Source organism: Phyllobates terribilis, unplaced genomic scaffold (genome assembly GCF_046119375.1).
Source record: "Phyllobates terribilis strain yellow unplaced genomic scaffold, ASM4611937v1 Scaffold_99__1_contigs__length_5935540, whole genome shotgun sequence".
Classification (NCBI taxonomy): Eukaryota; Metazoa; Chordata; class Amphibia; order Anura; family Dendrobatidae; genus Phyllobates; species Phyllobates terribilis.
In genome coordinates, this window is record NW_027362859.1 from 2,894,963 (window position 1) to 2,914,696 (window position 19,734).

The following is a 19,734-nucleotide window of genomic DNA, read 5'->3' on the forward strand; positions in this document are numbered from 1 at the left end:
CATTCCAAACATGTATATGGCTCCCTCTCGCGATGCTCCCTCTCTCATCAGTCCCCTCTGCGTCTGACATCAGTGACTTCATCACTTGGCGTCCGGCCGCTGTTCTGAAGATGTGCGTGCCAGGAGCGGCACTCGGAGCAGTGAAGGAACGAGGAGGAGAGGTGAGTATTTGCTTAGTCATTTTTTGCCGGGGGGTGAGAGGGGGGCAACATTATTCTACAGACTCTGCCTATGGGGTGGGGGGAGAAACATTATACCACAGACTCTGCCTATGGGGGGGGGACATTATACTACAGACTCTGCCTATGAGGGGGAACATTATACTACAGACTCTGCCTATGGGGGGGGGACATTATACTACAGACTCTGCCTATGAGGGGGAACATTATACTACAGACTCTGCCTATGGGGTGGGGGGAGAAACATTATACCACAGACTCTGCCTATGGGGGGGGAACATTATACTACAGACTCTGCCTATGAGGGGGAACATTATACTACAGACTCTGCCTATGGGGTGGGGGGAGAAACATTATTCCACAGACTCAGCTTATGAGGGGGGGAAATTATACTACAGACTCTGCTTATGGGGGTGGGACATTATACTACAGACTCTGCCTATGGGGGGGAAACATTATACTACAGACTCTGCCTATGGGGGGGAAACATTATACTACAGACTCTGCCTATGGGGGGGGGACATTATACTACAGACTCTGCCTATGGGGGGGAAACACTATACTACAGACTCTGCCTATGAGGGGGAACATTATACTACAGACTCTGCCTATGAGGGGGAACATTATACTACAGACTCTGCCTATGGGGTGGGGGGAGAAACATTATTCCACAGACTCAGCTTATGAGGGGGGGGAAATTATACTACAGACTCTGCCTATGGGGGTGGGACATTATACTACAGACTCTGCCTATGGGGGGGGGGAACATTATACTACAGACTCTGCCTATGGGGGGGAAACATTATACTACAGACTCTGCCTATGGGGGGGGGACATTATACTACAGACTCTGCCTATGGGGGGGAAACACTATACTACAGACTCTGCCTATGAGGGGGAACATTATACTACAGACTCTGCCTATGAGGGGGAACATTATACTACAGACTCTGCCTATGGGAGGGGCATTATACTATGTGAGGGCTATTTATACAGTGTGGGGATTACATTTGGGTCGTACATGTAGGGTATTTGCACAGTGTGGGGGCCATCATACAGTGTGGGAGATAATGTTGGGTCTTTGCACAGTGTGGGGGCCATCATACAGTGTTGGAGACATCAGTTTGGAGGCTACTAAGATGTCAGTATACTGTGGGGGGTACTATACAGTAAGGGGGAATTATACTGTGTATAAGAGAGCATCATACTGTGTAGAGGGGGCTGTATATGGGGGGAGACTCAGGACATTATTAAATCTTAAGTGGGCACTTATCGTTATAGGGGAACTCAGGTTATTATAACAGTGAGAGGGGCACACAGAGGGCACTATAACATTCTAGGGGCAAAATGTTGGCAATGTTTTCTAGGGCACTTGCATACGGCATTACTATATTTTAGAGGTTTGTTTTACCATCTAGAGAGCACACAGCAGGTGCAGTTATAGGGACACATACAGCAGCAGCGGTTCAGTATTGGGGTATCAGCAGGAAGAGGTGTTTGTGCAGGTTCGGAATAGATGGGGGACGGTGCCTGAAATGTAAGGAGTCAAATGTATCTTTGTTGTGATCTCTGCAGACCTGAGACTCTGAGTCCTGGATGAAGAAGTCGTCGTGTCAGTCTGGACCAGATGGAAAAGACGAGAAAAGTGAACAATTTAATCAGAAAGAACGTCAGCTGTAAGTCACCATATATAACTGTACTGTGATCTCTTATATGTTCTGCAGGACTGGCATCTATCAATATATGTCACCATATGGTGGTAATATCAGTGCAGAGATTATTTTTAGTAACAGCGCTGTCATCTGCTGAGGTTCTCCTACATCCACTATTAGGGTGCGCCACCATAGTTATAATCAGGATTACCTGGTTAGGGGCCTACTCAGAAGTTTCGCCCCCCCTGAACCAAAACCCCTAGCTACGCCTCTGCTACTGATATTTTAGAACCTTAATATGTAAAAGTTTTCATCCAAACTACAAAGCATACAGAAAAATTAGCTTTTTAACAAAAACAGTGATGCAACGCTGACCACAATCTAACAGTAGGCTTTAAAACAAAAACAGAAGATGACACTTCGCCTCATGCTACTTTCCTGCAGTTTATTTTTCATGAATCAAAACTATTTTCGTAGGTTCATATATCAGTGCTGGTCGTCGTCAGTCTTTTCTAGTTAAATCCTCAGTGGAAAATTGTAAAAGGGAATGTAGAAAAAGTTAGGAGTGGATAAAAAGGGGACTTTTCATATATTTCCTTCCCTTATAATCGACTCCTGGCTTTTAACTAAAAAAATAATGGATAATTTGCAACATTCGGTGAGAGCTGAGGATTTTCTTTCCTAATGGAACTATTGAATAAACTGAACTGCCGCTCCTGTGTGCAGAGAGGTCACAATTGTCCTGCATTTGTTTGCTGGATAACACAAAGAGAGGAGACAAACTAATTATATTCAGTCTAAATGATGGAACTCATTCTGAAAGTAGTGGTCTATACTCGGAGGTTTCCAGTAATTTCTCCTCATACAGCAAAAGGGATAAGGGTTATGAAGGCCCTGCCCCAAGGCTCTTGTCATATGGCTTAAATATTATAATGTACACAACATGAAAAGAGAGAATAATAAGAATTGGTCAGCGGTAATCGGTGCAAAACTGAGAGTATGGACTTACAACCTTACTACACAAGGCCTCCTTGTATTTCCCAGGTACACTTCACCTGTGAGAGACAGAATATAAAAAAAAATCCAGAAAATCACATTGTATGATTTTTACATAATTAATTAGCATTTTATTACATGAAATAAGTATTTGATACAATAGAAAAACAGAACTTAATATTTGGTACAGAAACCTTTGTTTGCAATTACAGAGGTCAGACGTTTCCTGTAATTATTGACCAAGTTTGCACACACTGCAGCGGGGATTGTGGCCTCCTCCTCCATACAGATTTTCTCCAGATCTTTCAGGTTTCGGGGCTGTCGCTGGGCAACATGAGTTTCAGCTCCCTCCAAAGATTTTCTATTGAGTTCAGGTCTGGAGACTGGCTAGGCCACTCCAGGACCTTGAAATGTTTCTTACGGAGCCACTTCTTAGTTGCCCTGGCTGTGTGTTTCAGATGAAGTCATGCTGGAAGACCAAACCACGACCCATCTTCAATGCTTTTACTGAGGAAAGGAGGTTGTCGGCTAAAATCTCACGATACATGACCCCATCCATCCTCCCTTCAATACAGTGCAGTTGTCCTGTCCCCTCTGCAGAAAAGCAACCCCAAAGAATGATGTTTCCCAGACATGTGCTGGCATGTGAAGGGGGATCTTGCGTGGCCTGCAGGATTTTAATCCATGATGGCATACTGTGTTGTTAATGTTTCAGACTGTGGTCCCAGCTCTCTTCAGGTCATTGACCACGTCCTCCCTTGTAGTTCTGAGCTAATTCCTGACCTTTTCAAAATCATTCTTACCCCATGAGGCGAGATCTTGTATGGAGGCCCAGATCAAGGAATATTGAAAGGCATCTTGTGTTTCTTCCATTTTCTAATAATTGTACCCACAGTTGTTGCCTTCTCACCAAGCTGCTTGCCTATTGTCCTGTAGCCCATCCCAGCCTTGTGCAGATCTACAATTTTGTCCCTGGTGTCCTTAGACAGCTCTTTATTCTTGGCCATGGTGGATAGGTTGGAGTGTGATTGGTTGAGTGTGTGGACAGGTGTCTTTTATACAGGTAATGAGTTCAAACAGCTGCAGTTAATACAGGTAATGAGCGCAGTTTCATAAAGAAAAACTAACAGGTCTGTGAGAGCCAGAATTCTAGCTTATTGGTAGGTGATCAAATACTTGTTTTATGCAACAAAATGCAATTTAATTGTTTAAAAATCATACAATGTGATTTTCTGTTTTTTATTTTTAGATTCTGTCTCTCACAGTTGAAGTGTACCTACGATAAAATTACAGACCTCTCCATTCTTTGTAGGTGGGAAAACTTGCAAAATTAGTAGTGTATCAAATACTTATTCTCCCCACTGTACATCTGTTTAAAGGCCCCCTTTAAACAGACGTACAGAGAGAAGACGCCCCCTCCTCTTAACTCTATACACTGCCCCTATTGGACAAACTATCAGCAGATTTGGGTTTCATTATCATCTCTATGCTGATGACACCCAATTATACACTTCTCCCCCTGACATCACCTCTACCCTAATACAAAATATCAAGGATTGTCTGTCTGCTGTCTCTAACATCATGTCCTCTCTCTATTTTAAACTGAATCTCACCAAAACTGAACTTCTTGTGTTTCTCCCCTCTACTAACCCAACTCTACCTCACATCGAAATTACCTTGGAGGGTTCAACCATAACTCCCAAGCAGCACGCCCGATGCCTTGGGGTCATATTCGACACTAACCTTTCCTTTTCTCCCTATATCCGATCACTCACTCGCTCTTGTCAACTTCATCTTAAAAACATCTCCAGAATCCGACCCTTTCGGAAACTGCTAAAAGTCTTACAGTCGCTCTGATTCACTCTCGTCTGGACTACTGCAACTCTCTTCTGATCGGTCTCCCTCTTACCAAACTTTCTCCTCTCTAATCCGTCCTGAATGCGGCAGCCAGGGTCGTATTTCTGTCCAGCCGCTTCACCGATGCCTCCACCTTGTGCCAGTCATTACACTGGTTACCCATTCACTACAGGGTCCAAAATAAACTCATCGCTCTCACCCACAAAGCTCTCCACAGTTCTGCACCGTCTTATATCTCCTCTCTCGTCTCTATCGCCGTACACGTGCCCTCCGTTCTACAAATGACCTAAGACTAACATCCCCCATAATCAGAACCTCGCATCTCCGTCTCCAAGACTTCTACCATGCTGCGCTAGTTCTCTGGAATCTACCCCAGACGAACCGACTGATGCCTAGCCACCACATCTTCAAGCGCGCATTAAAAACCCATCTCTTTAAACAATCCTAACACCTTAACTACTCAGTAAATTAACTTTCCCCTGTTCCCTCCTTCTAAATATCATTCAGAATCTGTTCCCTTCTCTTCATCTGTCTCCACACTCTCCATGCACAAGATAACTGCACTCAATACTTGAGTATTGCACTTAAACATATGGGCTGATGACCGGATCATACAGCTTTACATGAATATCCCTATTTATTATAATTGCCTGACCTGAAATAACAAATCACTTTTCACCCAGTGTGTCCACCATTTCCTTGTAGAATGTAAGCTTGCGAGCAGGGACCTCACTCCTGATGTAACTGTTTAAACTGTCCTTAAATTGTATTGAATTTAGTATCTGTACATGTCCCCGCTTAATTGTACAGTGCTGCGGAATATGCTGGCGCTATATAAATAAAAATTATTATTATTATTAATTATTAAAGGCTTTCTGAGGCTGGATAAACCAGAAGATATTTCCAGCATTTAATCTCTTTCAGATGAATATTTTGAGCAGATTCAACAGAAGTAAATCTGCAGCAGAAGGAAGGTGAGCAGCGTTCTCAACACCCATAGCACTGACCTTCCATCCTCCTAGGAATCTTCTGTTGTTTGCCTATATATCTCCATGTTATCGCACAATAATAATATCTGACATATTTACATAGTTAATACGAATGAAAAAAGACGAATGTTCACAAGTTTTAATCGAATGGGAGAAAATAAACCTACAACCATAATGCATGTTCCGTTCTGACCAAAAGAGCTAAATATTTGCTTCTGATCTCAATTGTCAATCTACTGGAGATTCATGAAAGCGCCTTACATATTTACATCATTATTTATGTTATTTGTTTTTAAAAAGCATCAAAGTCTAAAAAAACATCTATATGGTATAAAAATCCCTCCAGACCGATGGTTTTGTCCGGTTAAAGTAAAGGAGCTAAAAAGCCCTCACCCTCCAAGTAATTTTGTCTTATCCTTTATCGTTGTTGTTTTACAAAGAACTGTCACCCAGCTTATATTTTATTAGATACAAATTACCTTTGATGTGGCGCATCATATATATATTTCCAAGAGAAGAATCAGTGACTTCTTTGCATTTAGTGGTTACTACTCACCTGGGTAGTCATATGTAGGAATCTCCTCTTTACACCGCTCATCACCCCTCACATATGTCTCTGTTACAGTGTCCATTTTAGGACATGATCAGATATCAAAATCAAACATCAGAATGATGTCAGTTTGAGGCTAAATACCCTGTCTGACAAGTGATTCTGACAAGTGATTTTGACGAATGATTCTGACGAGTGACTTTTACAACTGTAATAATAATAATAAAAAAAACAGTACCTGTTCGCTAATAGGACTTGAACCCAAAAGTCTGTGTTCCAAAGCCAGCACACTAACCAATAAGCTATTAACTTAGCTGTAAAAACCTATGAGTTCTATTTGGTTATATGATTTTCAGTGCAAACTTGTCTAAAACTCATTAGGACTTATGCACAGACTGCAAGCCAGCCACATTCAAATGATGTTTGATTCTGATGTGTGAGTCTGATGTGTGACTTTCTTCAAACATCAGAATCATAATGACTTTTATTCACCCTGAGTATTTTCATGGTTAATCTTATAAGACAAGAAAAGCTGGCAGCTACTATCACTTGACTTGATAGTGCAATGGTAAGGCATCAGCCTCTGAAACTACTTTGTCAGAGTTGAAATCCTGACAGGAATAAGATTTTTATTTTTTTTTTAAATTATGCCTATTTAGCACACAAACTACAGGGGTGTTTTACTTTTAATATCTGACGTTTTGATTGTCATCCTGATGTGTTAAGAGTTTCGGACACGCTGTCTATTTGCATGGTAAATTAGATAGCAAAAGTAAATTGGGAGTTTGCAGCCAGTACTTGGGTGGATGGAAATAAAAATTTACAATAAAAACATTTTATCATTAGACCCCTTTAAGAAGTTATGCAAATATAAAGTCACTTGGAAATAGATATGTAGTAAATTCTTGCCTCCCAATTTAGTTTGGCTATGTAATTTACCATACAAATAGACAGCGTGTCCGAAACTCTTAACACGTCAGGATGACAATCAGAACGTCAGATATTAAAAGTAAAACACCCCTGTAGTTTGTGTGCTTAATAGGAATAATTAAAATAAAAAAAATCTTATGCCTGTCAGGATTTGATCTCTGACAAAGTAGTTTCAGAGACTGTTGCCTTACCATTGAACTATCCAGTCAAGTGATTGTAGCTGGCAGCTTTTCTTGTCTTATGAGATTAACCATGAAAATACTCAGGGTGACTAAAAGTCATTATGATTCTGATGTTTGAAGAAAGTCACACATCAGACTCACACATCAGAATCAAACATGATTTGAATTTGGCTTGCTTGCAGTCTGTGCATAAGTCCCAATAAGTTTTAGACAAGTTTGCACTGAAAATCATATAACCAAATAGAACTCATAGGTTTTTACAGCTAAGTTAATAGCTTAGTGGTTAGTGCGCTGGCTTTGGGACATAGACTTTTGTGTTCAAGTCCCATCAGCGAACAGGTACTTTTTTTTTTTAATATTATTATTATTATTATTATTATTACAGTTGTAAAAGTCACTCGTCAAAATCACTCGTCAGAATCATTCGTCAAAATCACTTGTCAGAATCACTCCTCAGAATCAGTTGTCAGAATCACTCGTCAGAATCATTCGTCAGAATCACTCTTCAGAATCACTCTTCAGAATCATTCGTCAGAATCACTCTTCAGAATCACTCTTCAGAATCATTCATCAGAATCATTCGTCAGAATCACTCGTCAGAATCATTCATCAAAATCACTTGTCAGAATCACTCGTCAAAATCACTTGTCAAAATCACTCGTCAGAATCACTTGTCAGAGTCACTCGTCAGTGCTTGCATAGTGCACCACCTCTCACCATACAAGACCGCAATCTTACAGATCAGTCCAGCCTGCAAACCTTGCTCCAGTACATGCTGTGTGCATGTGTCTTGTCTGATTGCTTAGGGCGGTGGCCCAGTTACTTTCTGATTCTTATAGCTGCTGTGGGCGCACTCCTAAAGCGTACCCAGCCTATTGCTGTGAGTCACTGGATATTTAAACCCCCCCACCCAGAAGGAGGTGCCTGAGCAACACTAACAATCAGTGTGCTCCTTGCCTCTGAGTTGCCAGGTCCTGTTCTGCATCTTGTCTGATTCTGTTACCTGTATCTGTGACTGCTAGTCTGTTTCCGCCACCCTGGGGGCTGTATACCCCGGACTGTTACCTGTGACTTCTAGTTTGTTTCTGCCTTCCTGGGGGCTGAGTACCCAGGCTCGTTCCTGTATCTCGTTCCAGTGTCAGTTCTTGTCTGAACTGTCTCCTAACCTGTTACCTGTTTCTCTCTATGTCCGTACCTTCCCTTTTCCTGCAGTGTCTGAACCTGCACCTAACTCCAACTCGTTGTCTCTGTACTTCTGTTTGTGAGTTTAGAGTCCACTAGCTACTTCATTGTAAGTACCTTGTGTGTATCTGGTTCTGCTTGTCCCTTTTCCCTTCCTCCGTATCTACCTCCTGTGTTCTAAGCATCTTCCTGTATTTTCCAGTCTGTTCCATGTGAACAGAGCCCTGTCCTCTCTGCCTGCACCTTCTGCCCTGTTCTGCTCTACCTTGTCCACCACTCCGGCGGTGTCGCTCTGCTCTACCTTGTCCACCGCACCTGCGGTTTCGCTATGCTCAGTTTGCTCACCGCACCTGCGGTTTCTCTCTGCTCTGCCTTGTCCATTGCTCCGGCGGTTTCGCTCTGCTCTACCTTGTCCACCGCTCCAGCGGTTTCACTCTGCTCTACCTTGTCCACTGCACCTGCGGTTTCGCTCTGCTCTACTTTCTCACCGCACCAGCGGTTTCGCTCTGCTCTGCCTTGTCCACCACTCCGGCGGTTTCGCTCTGCTCTGCCTTGTCCACTGCTCCGGCAGTTTCGCTTTACTCTGCTTCTCTACCGCATCTGCGGCTCTGTTCTTGTATCCCAATCTGTACTGGACCCTATCCAACCTACGCTCCAACCTGCTAGTGTCCACCTGTCTGCACACCAGCCGTGCCTGCCAGTACCTCCCTGCCTGCACTCCAGCCATGCTTGCCAGTACCTCCCTGTCTGCATTCCAGCCGAGCTTGCCAGTACCCACCTGTCTGCATACCAGCCGTGCTTGCCAGTAACCACCTGTCTGCATACCAGCCATGCTTGCCAGTAATCACCTGTCTGCATACCAGCCGTGCTTGCCAGTACCCACCTGTCTGCATACCAGCCGTGCTTGCCAGTACCCACCTGTCTGCATACCAGCCGTGTTTGCCAATACCCACCTGTCTGTATGCCAGCCTAACCTGCCTGTACTGCATTCCCCGGTGTGGGTCAACAGCCATGTCCGGGGTCTGACCTGGAGTAGCACCTGGTCCCTCTGCTCGGTTCCTCCCTGGTGCACGGAGTCGACTGAGCCGCCGTGCGACCTTGGTCGGATCGGGTTGATACTTAGTTACGCCCCTCCAGGCACTCATGGTACCCATGGTACAGTGGGATCACTAATCACGCACACGCCAGTCAGTCCGGGCGTGTGCATAACAGTTTTCTCATGCCATGGTTCCCGTTGAGCCCCACGGCCCTTCGCTCTCAGAGACATTTGAATCCTTGTCTGGCGAATACGTGCACCAAGAAAAATTTTTTCCACAAGCTGAGGTCCAGGCGATTTACGCACCAGCCCAAATGGAGCTATCAACACTCGTTCCTGCGGATCTGCCACGGTACTATGGGGATCCAAAACGAAGCCGTGTGTTTGTGGAGCAATGCATGCTGCATTTCAAGTTCTATTCTCACTATTTTCCTACCGATCGGGTTAAAGTAGCATTTATGATGTCCTACCTAGCGGGTGATGCCTTGAAATAGATCGCCCCCCTATGGGAAGCATGGGATCCTATCATCTCTGACCTGCAGGCCTTCCTGGTGGCCTTTCTAATGGTCTTCGATGACCCTAATCCTGAAGCCTCTGCTAAAGCTTCCCTTCCCAATATCCCGGAGCAGCCCCGATGAGTAATGTGTGTAGGTAGCCTACCAGTTCTCCAGCCCGAAGAGACAGCTGCCCACCCAGAATCCACACAGGATGACTATGCTCCACAGAATACTTCTCTTCCCAACCTCAAGAGGCAGTCCAGACGTGCAAGGCATAGAGGTAAACCATCACGCCAGGTTCTGTCCTCCCAAAGACCTCCTGTTCCCAAGCCCGCAGAGGCAGCTATCCGCACTGAATCCATGAAGGTTGACCATGTTCGTCAGGCTAAGCAGAGGCCGGAACTCAGTCACAAAATTGGATTGCGGTCCCTCTGCAGTTGTTTGGGACCCCCTGACGGTCTTTGTCCAGCGAAGGTTGGGGAATCCCAAGACATTAGGCCTGTAGGAGAGGCTGCCCTTGGCGTTAGTGTTTCCTCTCCACAGATGACCATGACTGTCTCCATGGCAAGTGAAAGCCTCGGATTAACCGGAAGTTTCGGGCTTAAAGCCTTGAAGAGTCAGTGTTTGATTCCAGTCCGAAAACTCCAGAAGTCAGTTTGGGCATTGTCAGCGGAAGGACGAGCCCTACGCAGAAACAGTCAAAATATGTCTGTACAAATTAAGCTCCAGATTGGAGCATTACACATGAAGAAGTTCACATTCCAGGTGCTGACTGGTTTACTCACAGGTCGTCCAGAGCCAAGAGATCTAGTGCCCGCTCAGGTCTGGAGATCCTGCATGGTGTATCCTAGGGGACTGCTAAGGTACAAGGGGTGTCCAGTCCCCATATTTTCAGGACAGTCAGCAGTTTCTTCTTCTTCTTCACCAGATCTGCTACCTTGTCCACCGCTCCGGCGGTTTCGCTTTACTCTGCTTGTCTACCGCATCTGCGGCTCTGTTCCTGTATCCCAGTCTGTACTGGACCCTATCCAGCCTGCGCTCCAACCTGCTAGTATCCACCTGTCTGCACGCCAGCCGAGCTTGCCAGTACCTCCCTGTCTGCACTCCAGCCGTGCTTGCCAGTACCTCCCTGTCTGCAGTCTAGCCGTGCTTGCCAGTAACCACCTGTCTGCATACCAGCCATGCTTGCCAGTAACCACCTGTCTGCATACCAGCCGTGCTTGCCAGTACCCACCTGTCTGGATACCAGCCGTGCTTGCCAGTACCCACCTGTCTGCATAGCAGCCGTGCTTGCCAGAACCCACCTGTCTGCATACCAGCCGTGCCTGCCAATACCCACCTATCTGCATGTCAGCCTAACCTGCCTGTTCCTGCATTCCCCAGTGTGGGTCAACAGCTGTGTCCGGGGTCTGACCTGGAGTAGCACCTGGTCCCTCTGCTCGGTTCCTCACTGGTGCACGGAGTCGACTGAGCCGCCGTGCGACCTTGGTCGGATCGGGTTGATACTTAGTTATGCCCCTCCAGGCACTCTTCGGTTCATGGTACAGTGGGATCACTAATCACGCACACGCCAGTCAGTCCGGGCGTGTGCATAACAGACTGAATTCATTTTTTACATACAGATAATTATAGGCCGTGTGTATTTAGTCCTGTCTATTACCTGGTGATGTGAGGGGCTGGGGAACCTCCATCATGACGTCCTTGTACAGATCTTTGTGTCCTTCTAAATACTCCCACTCCTCCATGGAGAAATAGACAGCGACATCCTGACACCTTATAGGAACCTGACACATACAATGATACTGTCATCCCCCGATCCCTTCATAGCGTTACTGTATAATGTCCCAGCATTCCCAGCAATGTCACCTCTCCAGTCAGCAGCTCAATCATCTTGTAGGTGAGTTCTAGGATCTTCTGGTCATTGATGTCCTCATGTATCAGGGGGTGAGGTGGAGGCGCTGTTATTGGGCTCAGGGGTCTTCCCCATCCCTCAGACACAGGGTCCTGACAGCGCCCACTAGAGGTCTTCTTCACTACTGTGTAATCCTGGTTATGGAGAGACACTTTATCTATCTAGTAGACAACTTCATCCAGCACCATGACAACCAGCACAGCAGAGTCCTGCAGCCACTGAGGCCCCTGATCATGTGACCCCTGACTCCTCCCCTCCTGTGACCTCATCACAGGTCCTGTGTGCACAGAACAGTCATATATGTGGTGGCGGCTCTGCAGGTGGAGGTATGTGGAGATTCCCCATTACTGGGCATTAACCCCTTCAGCACGGAGACTCTTTTGGGGTCTCTGTGTGGTGTGAACAGTGAGGTAACAGCTGTGGACAGAATGCGGCTTAGCTGGTTCCCGTCCACATTAGATCCATTCAGACGACTGCAGGATGAAGGACAGAAGCCCAGAGAAGTCCTCACACAGCGCCATTATTCCTCTCCTGGTTCCAGCACAGTAATGTAGATACTGGTGATTATCTCTCCATTACGAGTATCGGGGGAGTTCTAGACCGCCCCCCGTATGTCTTGTGTCTGTTATACGGCCAGTATACATTCGGGCATTGCCTGCCATACACTGTAGTGCTGTAGCCATGTTTTCTACTGGCATTACTGCGATTGTCCGGCCGCATCTTGTTATCGGTAGTGATGAGGGAACGTGCTCGGATAAGGGGTTAACAGAGCGCACTCGAGCATAACTGAGTATCATCGGAGTGCTCGTATATTGTGTTCGAGTCCCTGTGTCTGCATGATTTGCGGCTGTTAAACAGCTTCAACACGTGAGGATTCCCCAATAAACAGGGAATCCCTGCATGTGTTGAGGCTGTCTAACATCTGCAAATCATGCAGACACAGGGACTCGAACATGATATACGAGCACGCCAAAGATACTCAGTTATACTTGAGCGTGCTCGGTTAACCCCTTATCCAAAGATCATTTGCTGATCACTAGTTATTGGATAATTACTCAAAGTCAGTATAGTGCTATAATCAGACGTTCATGTATCTGCAACTATAATAACCTACATATGTGACACAGGAACTAGGGCAGTATAAAATATAACATTTATTGATAAAGACAATAAAATATATATATACTGTGGCAAGACGACTCGCTCGGCTCTCCAGGAGGCAGACTCAGGACACACGTTCTAAGGTTACCTTTCTGCTGGTTTATTGTCTGGCATAAACTCGTGCAGGGTTTCGCAGAAAAAATAAACAAGACCCCTCTGGGTTAAATGGAAAAACAAAACAAAGTATAGCTCCATCCATAGTTGAGCGGGTTCCGCCCGATCTCGGTAGCATAAACTGCACAGGTAACAAGCTCTGCAGCTTCCACAATACTGTCTGGAGACTTCCCTCTCCAGACCACACTTCACAGGGAAAAAAAACAGGACTGAGCTTTTACACATTGCTCAGCCACACCTTGAGGGGAGGTAGGGGGAATGGTGTCCCGCCCTCTTTGCCATTCCCATAAAACCGCACACCCTTTAACAGAGTAAATCTACCAGCATATAACATGCTGGCAGAAAAATAAAGTAGGTCTTAGTTCACACAGGAGAGCATCCTGAGTGATACATACCTCCCCTCACATATAAAACCAGTGACACTGTCACATATTCCCCCCCTCTGCCCAAAGCCGGGGGTTTGGGCACCTTCTGACACCAGGCAGGGAATCCTAGAGAGGGCATCTGCATTCCCATGTAACTTCCCGGGCCTATGCTCCACGTGAAAGTTAAACTCTTGAAGTCCTAGGAACCATCTAGTTACCCTGGCATTTTTACCCCTCTTCTCCCTCAACCATCTCAACGGGGCATGGTCTGATACTAATTTAAACTTCCAGCCTAGTAGGTAATATTTCAGTGTATCCACGGCCCATTTTATGGCTAAACACTCTTTCTCTACTATGGCGTAGTTCTTCTCGCAGGAGGACAGCTTTCGGCTTAGATAGAGAATGGGATGTTCTTCCCCATTTATCTCTTGGGAGAGTACAGCCCCTAGACCAACCTCTGAAGCGTCCCTCTGGACTACAAATTCTTTCTTGAAGACCAGGACCGGCTGCTTGCACAGTGTTAGCTTCAACTGTTGAAATGCGGTCTCCGTTTCTTCCGTCCATTTCACCATGATTGATTTGGTGCCTTTTAGAAGATTCGTTAGTGGCGCGGCAATCATAGCGAAATTCGGGATAAACCTCCGGTAGTATCCCACCATTCCCAGGAATGCTCTCACCTGCTTCTTCGAGAGTGGTTGCGGCCAGGTTTGAATTGCCTCCACTTTCTTGATTTGCGGCTTTATTTCGCCTCTCCCAACAACATAGCCCAGGTACTTGGCCTCCTCCTTTCCGATGGCACACTTTCTCGGATTTATGGTAAATCCTGCCTTCCTTAGCGCGTCCAGAACGGCCTGTAGTTTAGGTAGGTGACTAGCCCAGTCTGGGCTAAAGACCTCAATGTCGTCGAGGTAGGCTGCGGCATACTTCTTATGTGGGGCTAGGATCCGATCCATAGCCCCCTGGAAAGTGGCTGGGGCCCCCTGTAGTCCGAATGGCATCTGCGTGTATTGAAAACACCCATCAGGTGTTGAGAAAGCCGTCTTCTCCTTAGCCATTTGGGACATGGGGATCTGCCAGTAGCCCTTCGTCAGGTCAAGAGTGGTGATGTACCTCGCCGGTCCAAGCCTCTCGATGAGTTTGTCGACACGGGGCATCGGGTACGCGTCACACTTGGATACCTCATTCAGTCTGCAGTAGTCATTACAAAACCTCCACTCTCCATTGGGTTTCGGCACGAGGACGATTGGGCTCAACCACCCACTCTTTAACTCCTCTATTACTCCGAGGTCTAACATCCTCTTCACCTCGGCCGAGATCACCTCCCGGCGTCCTTCTGGAATCTGATACGGCTTCAGATTCACTCGTACGTGCGGCTCTGTCAGCACATCATGCTCTACCACTTGAGTATGCCCCGGCAACTCTGAGAACAGCTCCCGATTCCGCTGTAGTAATTCTCGACACTGTTGCTTCTGGGCCGGTGATAGAGTCTCTGCAATAGTGACCTCCTCCACCTTGCCTTCTGGTGCGGCTCCCAGGCAAGGAGTTTCCACAGGTTCACGGTCCCGCCACGGCTTGAGCAAATTTACATGATATATTTGATGCGGCTTTCTTCGGCCAGGCTGGTGGACTTTATAATTAACCTCGCTGACTTTCTCCACCACCTCGTATGGACCTTGCCATTTGGCGAGGAACTTGCTCTCAACGGTAGGGATCAGCACCAAAACACGGTCCCCGGGCTGGAACTGTCTTAGTCTCGCCAACCGGTTATAGACCCTCGCCTGGGCTTCCTGCGCCTGGAGGAGATGTTCCTTCACGATGGGCATCACCTTTGACATTCTCCCCTGTAACTGGGCGACATGTTCGATGATACTCCGGTGTGGTGTGACTTCAGCCTCCCAAGTTTCCTTGGCGATGTGTAGGAGACCTCTTGGATGCCGCCCATATAGGAGCTCAAATGGAGAGAAGCCAGTGGAGGCTTGAGGAACTTCTCTGACCGAGAAAAGCAGAAATGGGAGCAGGTAGTCCCAGTCTCGCCCATCCATTTCAACAACCTTCTTGAGCATCGCCTTTAAGGTCTTGTTGAAGCGTTCTACTAGGCCGGCCATCTGTGGATGATAAACCGAGGTCCGAAGCTGAGTTATCTGAAGGACTCTGCAAAGCTCCTTCATCACCTTGCTCATGAAGGGGGTTCCTTGGTCTGTCAGAATCTCTTTTGGTAGACCTGTCCAAGCAAAAATATGGACCAGCTCTCGGGCTATACTTTTACTGGACATGTTCCTTAGGGGAACCGCTTCCGGATACCGAGTCGCATAGTCCATGATGACCAGGATATATTGGTGGCCCCGAGCTGATTTAACTAAGGGGCCCACGAGGTCCATGGCAATCCTCTCAAAGGGAACCTCTATCACAGGTAGTTGGACTAAGGGGCTACGGAAGTGGAAGGAGGGAGCGGTTATTTGGCAGGTGGGGCAGGACCTACAATAGTTTTGAACTTTTCGATAACACCCTGGCCAATAAAACCTTCTCAATATCCTCTCCTGAGTTTTCTCGACCCCTAGGTGTCCCCGCAGAACATGTGAATGGGCCATATGTAGCACCCGCCGTCTGTATGGCCCCGGCACTAACAGCTGTTCCACTATCTCACCGCCCCTCAGTTTGGCCACCCGATATAGCAACTCCCCCTGCACTGCAAAGTGGGGGAATCTGGTGTCGGCCCCTGGCTCTTGGGCAACCCCATTACATACAGTAACCTGGTAGGAACGCCCCTTTTAAGGTCAGGTCTCGAACTTGAGCAGTCCAAAAGTTCTCTCTGGACATATCTAACGCAGGGAGGTCGGCCTCCTCGGTCACCATCTCACCCTCATCACCGACAAGGACGCACAGTGGGAACTCCTCCATCTGAGACTTCGTCCGGGGTTCTTCTTCAAGGACCTGGATTTTCCCCATGCTACTTAGTCCAGTTCCCTTCCCCCACAAGTCCCAGAATAAGGAAAAATGTGCAAAGCAGTCATCAAAGCAAAAGGTGGCTACTTTGAAGAACCTAGAATATAAGACATATTTTCAGTTGTTTCACACTTTTTTGTTAAGTATATAATTCCACATGTGTTAATTCATAGTTGTGATGCCTTCAGTGTGAATGTACAATTTTCATAGTCATGAAAATACAGGAAAATCTTTAAATGAGGTGTGTCCAAACGTTTGGTCTGTTCTGTATATACACAAAAGCACATATTATGACAGAATTAGTTGTCTATGTGCATGAAAAATAAAGTGCAATGTGAAATATAATAACTGTACACATATATATAGAATATGTACCTAAAGTTACACATGCAAACATATATTAAGTGTGTACCCATGAACAATTCTTATATGCATAAAAAAACAATAGAATAAGAGGGATACGTAGATTAATGTCTATACGGGTCCGCTTAAATGGTCTTAAATATCCAGGAAAATCACAAGACTGAAATATTATTATTTTATATAGCGCCATTGATTCCATGGTGCATGAGAAAGGGTTACACACGAAATACAGATATCACTTACAGTAAATGACCTAACAATGATAGACTGGTACAGAGGGAAGAGGACCCTGCCCTCGCGGGCTTACATTTATAGGATGGTGGGGAAGGAGACAGTAGGTTGGGGGGTTGCAGCAGCTCTGGTGGTGGTGAGGCGGCAGCGTGGTCATTGCAAGTTGTAAGCTTTCTTGAAGACATGGGTTTTCAGGTTCCGTCTGAAGGATCCGAATGTGGCAGATAATCGGACTTGTTGAGGCGCAGAATTCCAGAAGATGGGGGAAATTCGGGAGAAGTCTTGGAGGCGATTGGGTGAGGAATGAATAAGTGTGGAGGAGAAAAGGAGATCTTGGGAAGACCGGAGATTACATGAGGGAATATATTGGGAGATTAGTTCAGAGATGAACAGAGGAGAAAGATTATAGATGGCTTTGTAGGTCAGTGTTAGTAGATTGAACTGGATATGCTGGGCAATTGGGAGCCAGTGAAGGGATTTGCAAAGAGAGATGAACTATAAAGAATAGGTTTTGGCTTACAAATTTTATTGTAAAATACTGACCAAATACTGAACATGTGAATGTGGGCTTAATCTTTGTATAGGGATTTTCAGTAACAGCGCAGTCATCTGCGGAGGTTCCCCTATACCTATGATTAGGCTGTGCCACCGTAATTGTACACACGGTTACTTGGTGTAACGCTGGTGGATGTGGACCCACAGGGCCACGGGCCGAGCTTACCCTGGAGGGCATAACTAGGTGTCTACCAGGTCTTCACTAGAGCCTCTGGTGGAGAGGATAGGATGGGCTGCTGGTAGACATCGGGTACTACTCAATGGTAGTCCCCAGGACCGCAGCAGCTGGTGGAAGAGTCAGAGACACGAGTGCGAGGTATAACAGGAGCAACAAACTGGACACTAGCAGAGTGAACTGCCCAGGAACCAACATTCAGCAGAGAGCGGTGGGTGGAGTGGCCTAATATAGGACCTGCCGGCTAATATAGGACCTGCCGGCATGGTGGGTGAACAAATGTAATATTATTGTCACACCGCCAAATGGTAAAGATATGAGGGAAAAACCTCGTGCACACACGGCTCCACTCCGTACACCTCGTACACACGCGGCTCCGCTCCATACATACACGGCTCTGCTCCATACACCTCGTACACACGCGGCTCCGCTCCGTACACCTCATAGATGTGCGGCTCCGCTCCATACACCTTGTACACACGCGGCTCCGCTCCGTACACCTCGTACACAGACGTCTCCGCTCCGTACACCTCGTACACAGACGTCTCCGCTCCGTACACCTCGTACACAGACGTCTCTGCTCCGTACACCTCGTACACGGGCGGCTCCGCTCCATACGCCTCGTACATGCGCGGCTCTGCTCCGTACACCTCGTACACGCACGGCTCCGCTCCATACACACACAGCTCCGCTCCGTACACCTCGTACACACACGGCTCCGCACACCTCGTACACACGAGGCTCCGCTCCGTACATCTCGTACACACGCGGCTCCGCTCCGTACACCTCATAGACACACGCGGTTCCGCTCCGTACACCTCGTACACACGCGGCTCTGCTCCGCACACCTCATACACGCGCGGCTCTGCTCCGCACACCTCATACACGCGCGGCTCCACTCCGTACATCTCGTACACACGCTGCTCCGCCCTGTACACCTCGTACACACACGGCTCCGCTCCGTACACTTCGTACACACGCAGCTCCGCTCTGTATATTTCGTACACACGCGGCTCCGCTCCGTACATCTTATACACACACTGCTCCACCCCGTACACATGCGGCTCCGCTCCGTACACCTCGTACATGCGCGGCTCCGCTCCGTACACCTCGTACACGCGCGGCTCCGCTCCGTACACACGCGGCTCCGCTCCGTACACCTCGTACACACACGGCTCCGCTCCGTACACCTCGTACACACACGGCTCCGCTCCGTACACCTCGTACACATGCGGCTCCGCTCCGTACACCTCGTACACGCGCGGCTCCGCTCCGTACACCTCGTACACGCGCGGCTCCGCTCCGTACACCTCGTACACACACGGCTCCGTTCCGTACACCTCGGACACACGCGACTCCGCTCCGTACACCTCGTACATGCCCGGCTCCGCTCCGTACACGCGCGGCTCCGCTCCGTATATTTCGTACACACACGGCTCCGCTCCGTACATCTCGTACACACACGGCTCCACCCCGTACACCTCGCATACGCGGCTCTGCTCCGTACACCTCGTACACACGCGGCTCTGCTCCGTACACCTCGTACACACTCGGCTCTGCTCCGTACACGTCATAGACACACGCGGTTCCGCTCCGTACACCTCGTACACACGCGGTTCCGCTCCGTACACCTCGTACACACGCGGCTCCGCTCCGTACACCTCGTACACACGCGGCTCCGCTCCGTACACCTCGTACACACGCGGCTCCGCTCCGTACACCTCGTACACACGCGGCTCCGCTCCGTACACCTCGTACACACACGGCTCCTCTCCGTACACACGCGTGGCTCCGTACACCTTGTACACACACGGCTCCGATCCGTACACCTCGTACACATGCAGCTCCGCTCCGTACACCTCGTA

The 19,734-nt window shown here is 47.6% G+C and overlaps 1 protein-coding gene across 2 annotated transcripts in view; it reads left to right on the top strand.

The window, feature by feature from the left end:
* The first annotated feature begins 12,208 nt into the window (after positions 1-12,208).
* The window catches only part of LOC141198702 (uncharacterized), a 40,485-nt gene continuing 32,959 nt past the window's right edge, over positions 12,209-19,734 (top strand). Inside the window, exon 1 of one of the 2 annotated variants that reach the window (XM_073663112.1) lies at positions 12,209-12,288. The gene's annotated coding sequence lies outside the window, so the exon portion shown is untranslated. Of the gene's footprint in view, positions 12,289-12,381; positions 12,523-19,734 lie in introns of those variants that run through there. The other variant, XM_073663113.1, reaches the window with a different exon arrangement.